The following is an 11195-nucleotide window of genomic DNA, read 5'->3' as shown; positions in this document are numbered from 1 at the left end:
TCTCCCTCCAAACCCTTCCTATTCATATCACCATCCAAATGCCTCTTAAATGTTGTCATTGTACCAGCCCCCACCACTTCCTCTGGCAGCTCATTCCACACACGCACCACCCTCTGGGGGAAAAGTTGCCCCTTAGGTCTCTTTTATATCTTTCCCCTCTCACCCTAAACCTACCCCCCTCTAGTTCTGGGCTCCCCCACCCCAGGGGAAAAGACCTTGTCTATTTACCCTATCCATGACCCCCTCATGATTTTATAACCCTCTAGTTCTGGGCTCCCCCACCCCAGGGGGAAAAGACCTTGTCTATTTACCCTATCCATGCCCCCTCATGATTTTATAAACCTCTATAAAGTCACCCCTCAGCCTCCGACGCTCCGGGGAAAACAGCCCCGGCCTATCCAGCCTCTCCCTGTAGCTCAGACCCTCCAACATCCTTGGAAATCTTTTCTGAACCCTTTCACAGCATCTTTCCGATAGGAAGGAGACCAGAATTGCACGCAATATTCCAACAGTGGCCTAACCAATGTCCTGTACAGCCGCAACCTGACCTCCCAACTCCTGTACTCAATACTCTGACCAATAAAGGAAAGCATACCAAACGCTGCCTTCACTATCCTATCTACCTGTGACTCCACTTTCAAGGAGCTATGAACCTGCACTCCAAGGTCTCTGTGTTCAGGAACACTCCCCAGGGCCTGACCGTTAAGTGTATAAGTCCTGCTAAGATTTGCTTTCCCAAAATGCAGCCCCTCACATTTATCTGAATTAAACTCCATCTGCCCCTTCTCAGCCCAGAGAGATAGAGAGAGACAGAGACAGAGAGAGACAGACAGACAGAGAAACAGAGCGAGAAAGAGAGAGGGACAGAGAGACTGGCAAAAAGAGAGAGAGAGGAAACAGAAAGGGAGGGAGAGAAAGACAGTAAAAGAAAAGAGAGAGACAGACAGAGAGACAGGGGGAGACAGAGAGAGAGATACGGATAGACAGAGAGAGAGACAGAGGTAGATATACAGAGAGAGAGGGAGAGACAGAGAGAGAGATAGAGACAGATTGGGAGACAGAAAGAGATACAGAGAGAGAGAAAGACAGATAGAGACAGACAGAGAGAGATATACAGAGAGAGAGAGAGAGACAGACAGACAGAGAATCAGAGAGAGAAGGGGAGGGAGACAGAGAGAGAGGCAAAAAGAGAGAGAGAGAGAGACAGACAGAGAGAGAATCAGAGAGAGAAGGGAGGGAGACAGAGAGAGAGAAACAAAAAGAGAGAGACAGACAGAGAGAGAAGGGGAGGGAGACAGAGATAGAGGCAAAAAGAGAGAGAGAGAGAGGGAGAGAAACAGAGAGAGACAGACAGAGAGAGAAGGGGAGGGAGACAGAGAGAGAGACAAAAAGAGAGAGAGAGGGAGAGAGAGGACACAGAAAGAAGGGCTAGAAAGACAGACAGAGAGAGAGAGGCAGAGGGAGAGAAAGAAAAGCAGAGAAAGAGAGGGAGAGACAGAGAGAGCAGGATTCGTGGTGGAGTTGTTGGAACTGTGTCTGAACGTTGGGATTTAGATGGATTTGGAGGAGCCAGGGCAGATTCAGGGAGGTCAGCACGCCCTTGCGCCTCACCTCGAGACCTTTTTAAAAATGAACGAACTGGAAAAGATTGACGAGGGCAGAGCGGTGGACGTTACTCACTTGGACTTTAGCAACGCCTTTGATAAGACTTCCACAACGATAGACTAATTCAGAAAGTTAGGTCACGCGGGGAGTCAGGGAGAGGTGGCTGATCAGATGGTGTGAAGGTGGGGGACAGAGGGCATGGCGGTGGAGACTTGCTGGTCAGTGCTGGGTCCACCGCTGTTCCTCATTTATATAAACCCCCTTTTGGAGATTATAGGGAGGCTGGTTATTAAGTCACGATGCTGGAAAAGCACAGCAGGTCAGGCAGCAATCGAGGAGCAGGGAAAATCGACATTTCGGGCACAGATTCTTTGTCAGGACGTTAATAGGTTTGCAGATGACACCCAGGCGGGTGGGATAATGGAGAGTGAAGAAGGCTATCAGAGATTATCAAGGGATCGCCATCAATTTAGACCCGACAGGCCAGGGGCTGTTTTCCCCGGAGCGTCGGGGGCTGAGGGAGTGACCTTATAGAGGGTTATAAAATCATGAGAGGGGGGGACAAGGATAGGGTAAATAGGCAAGGTCTTTTCCCCCTGGGGTGGGGGGAGTCCAGAACTAGAAGGGGATAGGTTTGGGGTGGTGCGTGTGAGGAATGAGCCCCCTGAGGAAGTGGTCGCTAGGGGTACAGTGAGAACTTTTAAAAGATATTCGCGTAAGTCCATGGGTTGGAAAGGGAGCTGGGCAAGGAGCAGGGGGGATGGTATTATAGTTTAATCTGGGATTACAGTCAGTCTGGACTGGTTGGACCAGAGGGTCTATTTCTGTGCTGTATGACTCTTCAGAGAGAGAGAGAGAGAGGGAGACAGAGAGAGAGAGTCAGAGAGGTGGGGGGGAGAGAGAGAGAGAGACACAGAGAAAGAGAGACGGACAGACAGAGAGAGACAGAGAGGTGGGAGGGAGAGACAGAGAGGGAGAGACAGAGAGGGAGAGACAGAGAGAAACAGAGAGAGAGTTAGAGAGGGAGAGAGAGAGAGACACAGAGAGAGAGAGAGTCAGAGAGGGAGAGAGAGAGCGAGAGAGACAGAGAGAGTCAGAGAGGGAGAGAGAGAGAGAGCGAGACAGAGAGAGAGCAAGACAGAGAGAGTGCAAGACAGAGAGAAACAGAGAGAGAGTCAGAGAGGGAGAGAGAGAGAGAGAGCGAGAGAGACAGAGAGGGAGAGACAGAGAGAGTCAGAGAGGGAGGGAGAGAGACTGAGAGAGACAGAGAAAGTCAGAGAGAAACAGAGAGAGAGGGAGAGAGAGAGCGAGACAGAGAGAGAGAGAGAGACACACACACAGAGAGAGAGAGAGGGAGAGAGTCAGAGAGGGAGAGAGAGAGAGCGAGACAGAGAGAGAGCAAGACAGAGAGAGTGCGAGACAGAGAGAAACAGAGAGAGAGGGAGAGAGAGGGGGAGAGAGAGAGAGAGAGAGAGAGAGGGAGAGAGTCAGAGAGGGAGAGAGAGAGAGACAGAGAGAGAGAGAGAGGGAGAGAGTCAGAGAGAGAGAGAGAGAGACAGGGAAACAGAGAGAGAGTCAGAGAGGGAGAGAGAGAGAGTGAGAGAGACAGAGAGAAACAGAGAGAGAGTCAGAGAGGGAGGGAGAGAGAGCGAGAGAGACAGAGAGAGAGTCAGAGAGGGAGGGAGAGAGAGCGAGAGAGACAGAGAGAGAGAGAGAGAGAAACAGAGAGAGAGAGTCAGAGAGGGAGAGAGAGAGAGAGAGCGAGACGGAGAGAGAGCGAGAGAGACAGAGAGAAACAGAGAGAGAGTCAGAGAGGGAGAGAGAGAGAGCGAGACAGAGAGAGACAGAGAGGGAGAGATAGAGAGAAAGAGAGAGTCAGTCAGAGACGGAGGGAGAGAGAGAGAGATGGGGTGATAAGGGAGAAAGCAGGGCGAGTGGTTGGGATGGAGAGCGGGAGAACAATGTTTGACATCCAGGACACCGACCCATTGCCTGGCAGAACAGGTTGAAGGGGAGAATGGCCTACTCCAGCTCCTGTTTCCTATGTCCCCCCACCCCACCCATTCCCCGTGCGGCCCCCCCACGAACACCCCCAGTAGACTACCACCCTGTGGGATCTTCCATTGACTCTGCCAATACAGTGCGTGGGCAAAGACCATACCCAACCCTAGAGGGAACTGAGGCTTCGAAAGGTGGGCAACAGCACCCCTTGGTGGCCGACTGGTGCCAGTGCAAAACATTGGGCGACAACAGCTGAGGCCGTTCAGCCCCTTTCTCCTGCTCTCCCAGCGATTATTCCATGCCCATACAACCCCTACCCAACCTTTCACCACCTTGAAAACATTAAGGGCCACCAAAATTGGAAGGCGCGAAGAAAGTTACCTCAATATTTCAACGGGATCTCGGTCAGATGGACTGAGGAGGAGCCGGTGGAATTTAATTCAGATAAATGTGAGGGGCTGCATTTTGGAAAGGGCACATCAGGAGCAGGACTTCATGGGAAGGTCCAGGGGAATGCTGTGGGACAAACAGGCACAGCGTACACCTTGCGACATTGGAAAGATTCAGGAAAGATTTCCAAGGATGTTGGAGGGTTTGAGCTACAGGGAGAGGCTGGATAGGCCGGGGGCTGTTTTCCCTGGAGCGTCGGGGGCTGAGGGGGGTGACCTTATAGAGGTTTGTAAAATCATGAGGGGGGTGTGGATAGGGTAAATAGACAAGGTCTTTTCCTCCTGGGGTGGGAGAGTCCAGAACTAGATACACATCCTCCACCATCAAGACCCCCAGAGGATCTTATCGTTTTCAACAAAGGACTTTTCCGAATTCCGGTGTCTTGCGATCCAAATCTGTCCTCAGAAAACGATCTGCCCACTCCCAGGGATGAGTCCATATCCATATCTTGCCTCCAAAACAGAGAACAGATTTCGGTGCAGCAATTTCAAGCGATCACAGCTTCTCTGGTACGGGGTGGCCATGGCATCTCAGTTGTTAGCACTGCTGCCTCGTGGGATATTGCAGGTTAGGGTGGATTGGCCGTGCTAAATTGTCCCCGTAGTGCCCAGGGATGTGCAGGTTAGGGTGGGATTGGCCGTGCTAAATTGTCCCCGTAGTGCCCAGGGATGTGCGGGTTAGGGTGGATTGGCCGTGCTAAATTGTCCCACGTAGTGTCCAGGGATGTGCAGGTTAGGGTGGGGTGGCCGTGCTAAATTGTCCTGCAGTGCCCAGGGATGTGCAGGTTAGGGTGGATCGGCCGTGCTAAATTGTCCCCGTAGTGCCCAGGGATGTGCAGGTTAGGGTGGATCGGCCGTGCTAAATTGTCCCCGTAGTGCCCAGGGATGTGCAGGTTAGGGTGGGATTGGCCGTGCTAAATTGTCCCCGTAGTGCCCAGGGATGTGCAGGTTAGGGTGGATTGGCCGTGCTAAATTGTCCCCGTAGTGCCCAGGGATGTGCGGGTTAGGGTGGGGTGGCCGTGCTAAATTGTCCTGCAGTGCCCAGGGATGTGCAGGTTAGGGTGGATCGGCCGTGCTAAATTGTCCCCGTAGTGCCCAGGGATGTGCAGGTTAGGGTGGGATTGGCCGTGCTAAATTGTCCCCGTAGTGCCCAGGGATGTGCAGGTTAGGGTGGGATTGGCCATGCTAAATTGTCCCCGTAGTGCCCAGGGATGTGCAGGTTAGGGTGGATTGGCCGTGCTAAATTGTCCCCGTAGTGCCCAGGGATGTGCAGGTTAGGGTGGATCGGCCGTGCTAAATTGTCCCTGTAGTACCCAGGGATGTGCAGGTTAGGGTGGATTGGCCGTGCTAAATTGTCCCCGTAGTGCCCAGGGATGTGCAGGTTAGGGTGGATCGGCCGTGCTAAATTGTCCCCGTAGTGCCCAGGGATGTGCGGGTTAGGGTGGGGTGGCATGTCCTTTGGAGGGTCAGTGTGGGATGGATGAGCCGAATGGCCCACTCCCTCAGCGCCCAACCTGCAGAAGTGTCCAAAACTTTGGCCGATCGCTTTGGGAAGTGGGTGAGACCCCGGGCAAGAGGTAGGACATGTGAGGCTGATGGTGGGGAAGGGGGGGTTATGAGAGAGAGAGAGAGATGGGCATCTCTGGAGGGCACCATTCTCCCATTGGCATCCCATCCCCCTCAGTGCGCAGGCCCAGTTGCCGGCCGTCTCCTCCCCCAGCTGCCTGCCGCGAGAGCGCATGCGCTGCTCGGCACAGCCACTGCAGGTTGTTTCTGCCAGCCGTGCGGACGCATGCTCCCTCCGCCTCACAACCAATACGCAGGCGCGATTGCCGGCGCGTCCCGTCCGATCCCAATCGACGCGCAAGCGCGTGTTGCCGGCCTTCTCCACCCCTGCCGTGTAGGCGCATGCCCATTCCCACTTCCCGATTAGTGCGCAGGCGGACCGCCGGCCCTCTCCGCCCCTGCCGTGTAGACGCATGCCCTTTTCCACTTCCCGATGAGTGCGCAGGCGGACCGCCGGCCCTCTCCGCCCCTGCCGTGTAGACGCATGCCCTTTTCCACTTCCCTATGAGTGCGCAGGCGGATCGCCGGCCGTCTCCGCCCCTGCCGTGCAGGCGCATGCCTTGCAATCCTCACGCCGATCCTCTCCCCGCCCCCCCTTGAGGAGACAGCGAAGCCAACTGCGCACGCCCAACACCCGGCGGGCCGCCGCACCGCCCTCTGGGAGTTGTAGTCCGGCCGCCGCCGGAGGGCTGAGGCAAGCGGACGGGAGGCGGCGAGGCGACGGACTACAAAATCCGCCATGGCGGGCCGGGGACGGGGCCGGGGTCGGATTGAAAGGCGTCGAAAGTCTTGACGAGGAGCCGCTCAAATCAAATCGGGAGGCGTCGATTTTGCTTCGTGGGACGTGTCCCGGTGACTCTGCGGTCTCCAAAAGGCTCCCAGACACGGAATACCGCAAAAAGCCTAACTGAGTAGGCCCCAGCAGTTCAACCTCCTATAGCCTATCGGCGTGCTGCTACCTCAGCTTCCCATATGGTCTAGCGGTTAGGATTCCTGGTTTTCACCCAGGCGGCCCGGGTTCGACTCCCGGTATGGGAAATGCAACCTTTTTTTGCAAACTCAACACAATTCATTCCCCTCTCTCCAAAACATCAACCCCTCAGTCTTCGAGGCCGGGCGTTGAATGCAAAATTATTTGGCCGTTGCATTCCTCGAAGGGCTGAATGGCCTCCTCCTTGCGCCTTTCGGAACGGCAGGGATCGGTGCTTTTTGCGACCTATGTTAACGATATATAGAAGGTGGCGTTGGCCACAACGGGACGCAGAATGTCTTCAAGGGCAGAGATTGGTAGGTTCCTCACGTCACGAGGAATTCAGGGGAGAATGCGGGCCAGGGGAGTCGAAATGCCCATCAGCCGCGATTGAGTGGCGGAGCGGTCTCGATGGGCCGAATGGCCTTACTTCCACTGCTACCGTCTTAACAAGAGCAAATTTGCTGGTGATACTAAGCTGGGTGGCAGGGTGAAATGTGAGGGGGATGTTAGGAGATTGCAGGGTGACCCAGACAGGTTAGGTGAGTGGTCAGATGCATGGATAAATGTATGGTTATCCACTTTGGTGGCAAGAACAGGAAGGCAGATTACTACCTCAATGGAATCAAGTTAGGTAAAGGGGCAGTACAGAGAGGTCTGGGTGTATCTTGTACACCAGTCAATGAAGGTAAGCATGCAGCTACAGCAGGTAGTGAAGAAGGCTAATAGCATGCTGGCCTTCATAACAAGAGGGATTGAGTATAGAAGCAAAGAGGTGCTTCTGCAGCTGTACAGGGCCCTGGTGAGACCACACCTGGAGTACTGTGTGCAGTTCTGGTCTCCAAATTTGAGGAAAGACATTCTGGCTATTGAGGGAGTGCAGCGTAGGTTCACGAGGTCAATTCCTGGAATGGCGGGACTACCTTACGCTGAAAGACTGGAGCGACTGGGCTTGTTTACCCTTGAGTTTAGAAGACTGAGAGGGGATCTGATTGAGACATATAAGTTTATTAAAGGATTGGACACTCTGGAGGCAGGAAACATGTCTCTGCTGATGGGTGAGCGCCGAACCAGAGGACACAGCTTAAAAATACGGGGTAGACCATTTAGGACAGAGATGAGGAGAAACGTCTTCACCCAGAGAGTGGTGGCTGTGTGGAACGCTGTGTCCCAGAGGGCAGTGGAGGCCCAGTCTCTGGATTCATTTCAGAAAGAGTTGGATAGGATTGTGGAATCAAGGGTTACGGAGATAAGGCAGGGACAGGACACTGATTAAGGACGGTCAGCCATGATCACATTGAGTGGTGGTGCAGGCTGGAAGGGCAGAATGGCCTCCTCCTGCACCTGCTGTCTATTGGGCAGAGCTAACTTGACCATTTTTTTTCCTTTATTTTGCACATTTATTTTGCAAACTTTTCTTTTCTCCCCAAAAAGAAATTTAAAAAAAAAACCCTTCTCGCAATTCAAGCTGACCCAGGCAGAGTCAGTTATTTGTTTCTTATGGAGCTGTGCAATCTCTTGGCAATTATCTGCTTGTGTTTTCGATCGCCCCAGAGAAACCTGAAATAATTTCAGAAGAATTCTGTGCAGTTTTCTGTCATCTTGCCCAGAAACATGCAAACAGATTCCTTGTTGTTTTGCCTCCCTCTCCGCAGATGGAGTTTAAGTTAGATAAATGTGAGGTGCTGCATTTTGCAAATCTTAGGATCGGGGAGTCCAGAACTAGAGGGGCATAGGTTGAGGGTGAGGGGGGGAAAAGATATAAAAGAGACCTAAGGGGCAACTTTTTCACGCAGAGGATGGACTGAGCTGCCAGAGGAAGTGGCGGAGGCTGGTACAATTGCAACATTTAAGAGGCATTTGGATGGGGATATGAATAGGAAGGGTTTGGAGGGAATATGGGCCGGGTGCTGGCAGGTGGGACTAGATTGAGTTGGGATATCTGGACAGGTTGGACCGAGGGGTCTTTTTCCACGCTGTACATCTCTATGACTTATACACTTAATGGTAGGGTCCCGGGGAAGTGTTGCTGAACAAAGAGACCTTGGAGTGCAGGTTCATAGCTCCTTGAAAGTGGAGTCGCAGGTGGATAGGATAGTGAAGGCAGCGTTTGGTATGCTTTCCTTTATTGGTCAGAGTATTGTGTACAGGAGTTGGGAGGTCATGTTGCGGCTGTACAGGACATTGGTTAGGCCACTGTTGGAATATGGAGATAAGGCAGGAGATAGGAAGGTCTCCTTCCTATCGGAAAGATGTTGTGAAACTTGAAAGGGTTCAGAAAAGATTTGCAAGGATGTTGCCATGGTTGGAGGATTTGAGCTACAGGGAGAGGCTGAACAGGCTGGGGCTGTTTTCCCTGGAGCAGTCTTTTCTGCCTGAGGTGGGGGAGCCCAGAACTAGAGGTTTATAAAATCATGAGGGGGACATGGATAGGGTAAATAGACAAGGTCTTTTCCCCCTGGGGTGGGGAGTCCAGAACTAGAGGTTTATAAAATCATGAGGGGGGACATGGATAGGGTAAATAGACAAGGTCTTTTCCCCCTGGGGTGGGGGAGCCCAGAACTAGAGGTTTATAAAATCATGAGGGGGACATGGATAGGGTAAATAGACAAGGTCTTTTCCCCCTGGGGTGGGGGAGCCCAGAACTAGAGGGGGGTAGGTTTAAGGTGAGAGGGGGGAAAGGGACCCGAGGGGTAACTTTTTCCCCCAGAGGGTGGTGCGTGTGTGGAACGAGCAGCCAGAGGAAGTGGTGGGGGCTGGTACAATGACAACATTTAAAAGGATGGGGGGGACATGGATAGGAAGGGTTTAGGGGGTGATGGGGCCAAGGGCTGGGGACTGGATTAGGTTAGGGTATCTGGGTCAGCACAGACAAGTGGGACTGAAGGGCCTGTTTCTGCGCTGTACATCTCGCTGACACTATGCTGGTGTTGGACTGGGGTGTACAAAGTTAAATTCACACAACACCATGTTATAGATAAACCGGTTTAATTGGAAGCACTAGCTTTCGGAGCACTGCTCCTTTATCAGCTGGTAGTGAAGCAGGAATCCCAGAACGTCTTTCAAGTCACATTCTTGAGCTAACTTAAGGTTTCACAAAGAAAAGGTGCCGTCTTAGCTCAGATAATGCATTAAAGGTGTGAGGCTAGAGTCTGTCTGTATCCCAATCTTGAATCTGACTGGATCTATTTCCAAATTAGGAATTTATAAAATGTCACGTGGACTGACTGCCTGCAAGTTTTTGAGCAAAATAGAATATATCTGCAAATATAATTCCGCAAATACAAATTCATTACACAGCCTTTTATCTGAGTGTGTGCGTGCATGAGAGATAGAGAGAGACAGAATGAGTGTGAGTGCACACTTGCTTTTACCAGCCTGTCTGTCGAATAGAAAGGTTGGCAAATTATGTTTCAAAGCTTTAGTTAGAGTCGCATTTTGGCTTAGAGGGAGAAGACAGAGGGTGGTGGTGGAGGGTTGTTTTTCAGACTGGAGGCCTGTGACCAGTGGAGTGCCACAAGGATCGGTGCTGGGTCCTCTACTTTTTGTCATTTACATAAATTATTTGGAGTAGAGCGTAAAAGGTACAGTCAGTAAGTTTGCAGATGACACCAAAATTGGCGGACAGCGAAGAGGGTTCCCTCAGATTACAACGGGATCTGGACCAGATGGGTCAATGGGCCGAGAAGGGGCAGATGGAGTTTAGTTCAGATAAATGTGAGGTGCTGCATTTTGGGAAAGCAAATCTTAGCAGGACTTATACACTTAATGGTACGGTCCTGGGGAGTGTTGCTGAACAAAGAGACCTTGGAGTGCACTCCTTGAAAGTGGAGTCGCAGGTAGATAGGATAGTGAAGGCAGCGTTTGGTATGCTTTCCTTTATTGGTCAGAGTATTGAGGACAGGAGTTGGGAGGTCATGTTGCGGCTGTACAGGACATTGGTTAGGCCACTGTTGGAATATTGCGTGCAATTCTGGTCTCCATCCTATCGGAAAGATGTTGTGAAAGGGTTCAGAAAAGATTTACAACGATGTTGCCAGGGTTGGAGGGTTTGAGCTACAGGGAGAGGCTGGATAGGCCGGGGGCTGTTTTCTCTGGAGCGTCGGAGGCTGAGGGGTGACCTTATAGAGGTTTATAAAATCATGGGGGGGCATGGATAGGGTAAATAGACAAGGTCTTTACCCCCTGGGGTGGGGGAGCCCATAACTAGAGGTTTATAAAATCATGAGGGGGGCATGGATAGGGTAAATAGACAAGGTCTTTTCCCCCTGGGGTGGGAGAGCCCAGAACTAGAGGGGGGTAGGTTTAAGGTGAGAGGGGGTAAAGGGGACCTGAGGGGTAACTTTTTCCCCCAGAGGGTGGTGCGTGTGTGGAACGAGCTGCCAGAGGAAGTGGTGGGGGCTGGTACAATGACAACATTTAAAAGGCATTTGGATGGGATAGATTGGGTTGGGATATCTGGTCGGCATGGACGGGTTGGACCGAAGGGTCTGTTTCCATGCTGTATGTCTCTGGACCACCAGAAGGTATTGCCTTGTCGGGGGACTTTTCATCATAATGTTGGATCATTTTCATCGGAAAGACAGGGGCTGAGCGCTGGCTGT

General features: G+C 52.2%; 1 non-coding gene across 1 annotated transcript; it reads left to right on the top strand.

The window, feature by feature from the left end:
- The first annotated feature begins 6587 nt into the window (after positions 1–6587).
- trnae-uuc (transfer RNA glutamic acid (anticodon UUC)) lies at positions 6588–6659 on the top strand. The gene has a single exon. It is a non-coding gene; the product is annotated as a tRNA-Glu (tRNA).
- Positions 6660–11195: the final 4536 nt, after the last annotated feature.

The sequence above is a fragment of the Hemiscyllium ocellatum genome, unplaced genomic scaffold (genome assembly GCF_020745735.1).
Source record: "Hemiscyllium ocellatum isolate sHemOce1 unplaced genomic scaffold, sHemOce1.pat.X.cur. scaffold_518_pat_ctg1, whole genome shotgun sequence".
NCBI lineage: Eukaryota > Metazoa > Chordata > Chondrichthyes > Orectolobiformes > Hemiscylliidae > Hemiscyllium > Hemiscyllium ocellatum.
The sequence above is the reverse complement of the archived record's forward strand: the minus strand, read 5'-3'. Positions and strand labels throughout refer to the sequence as shown.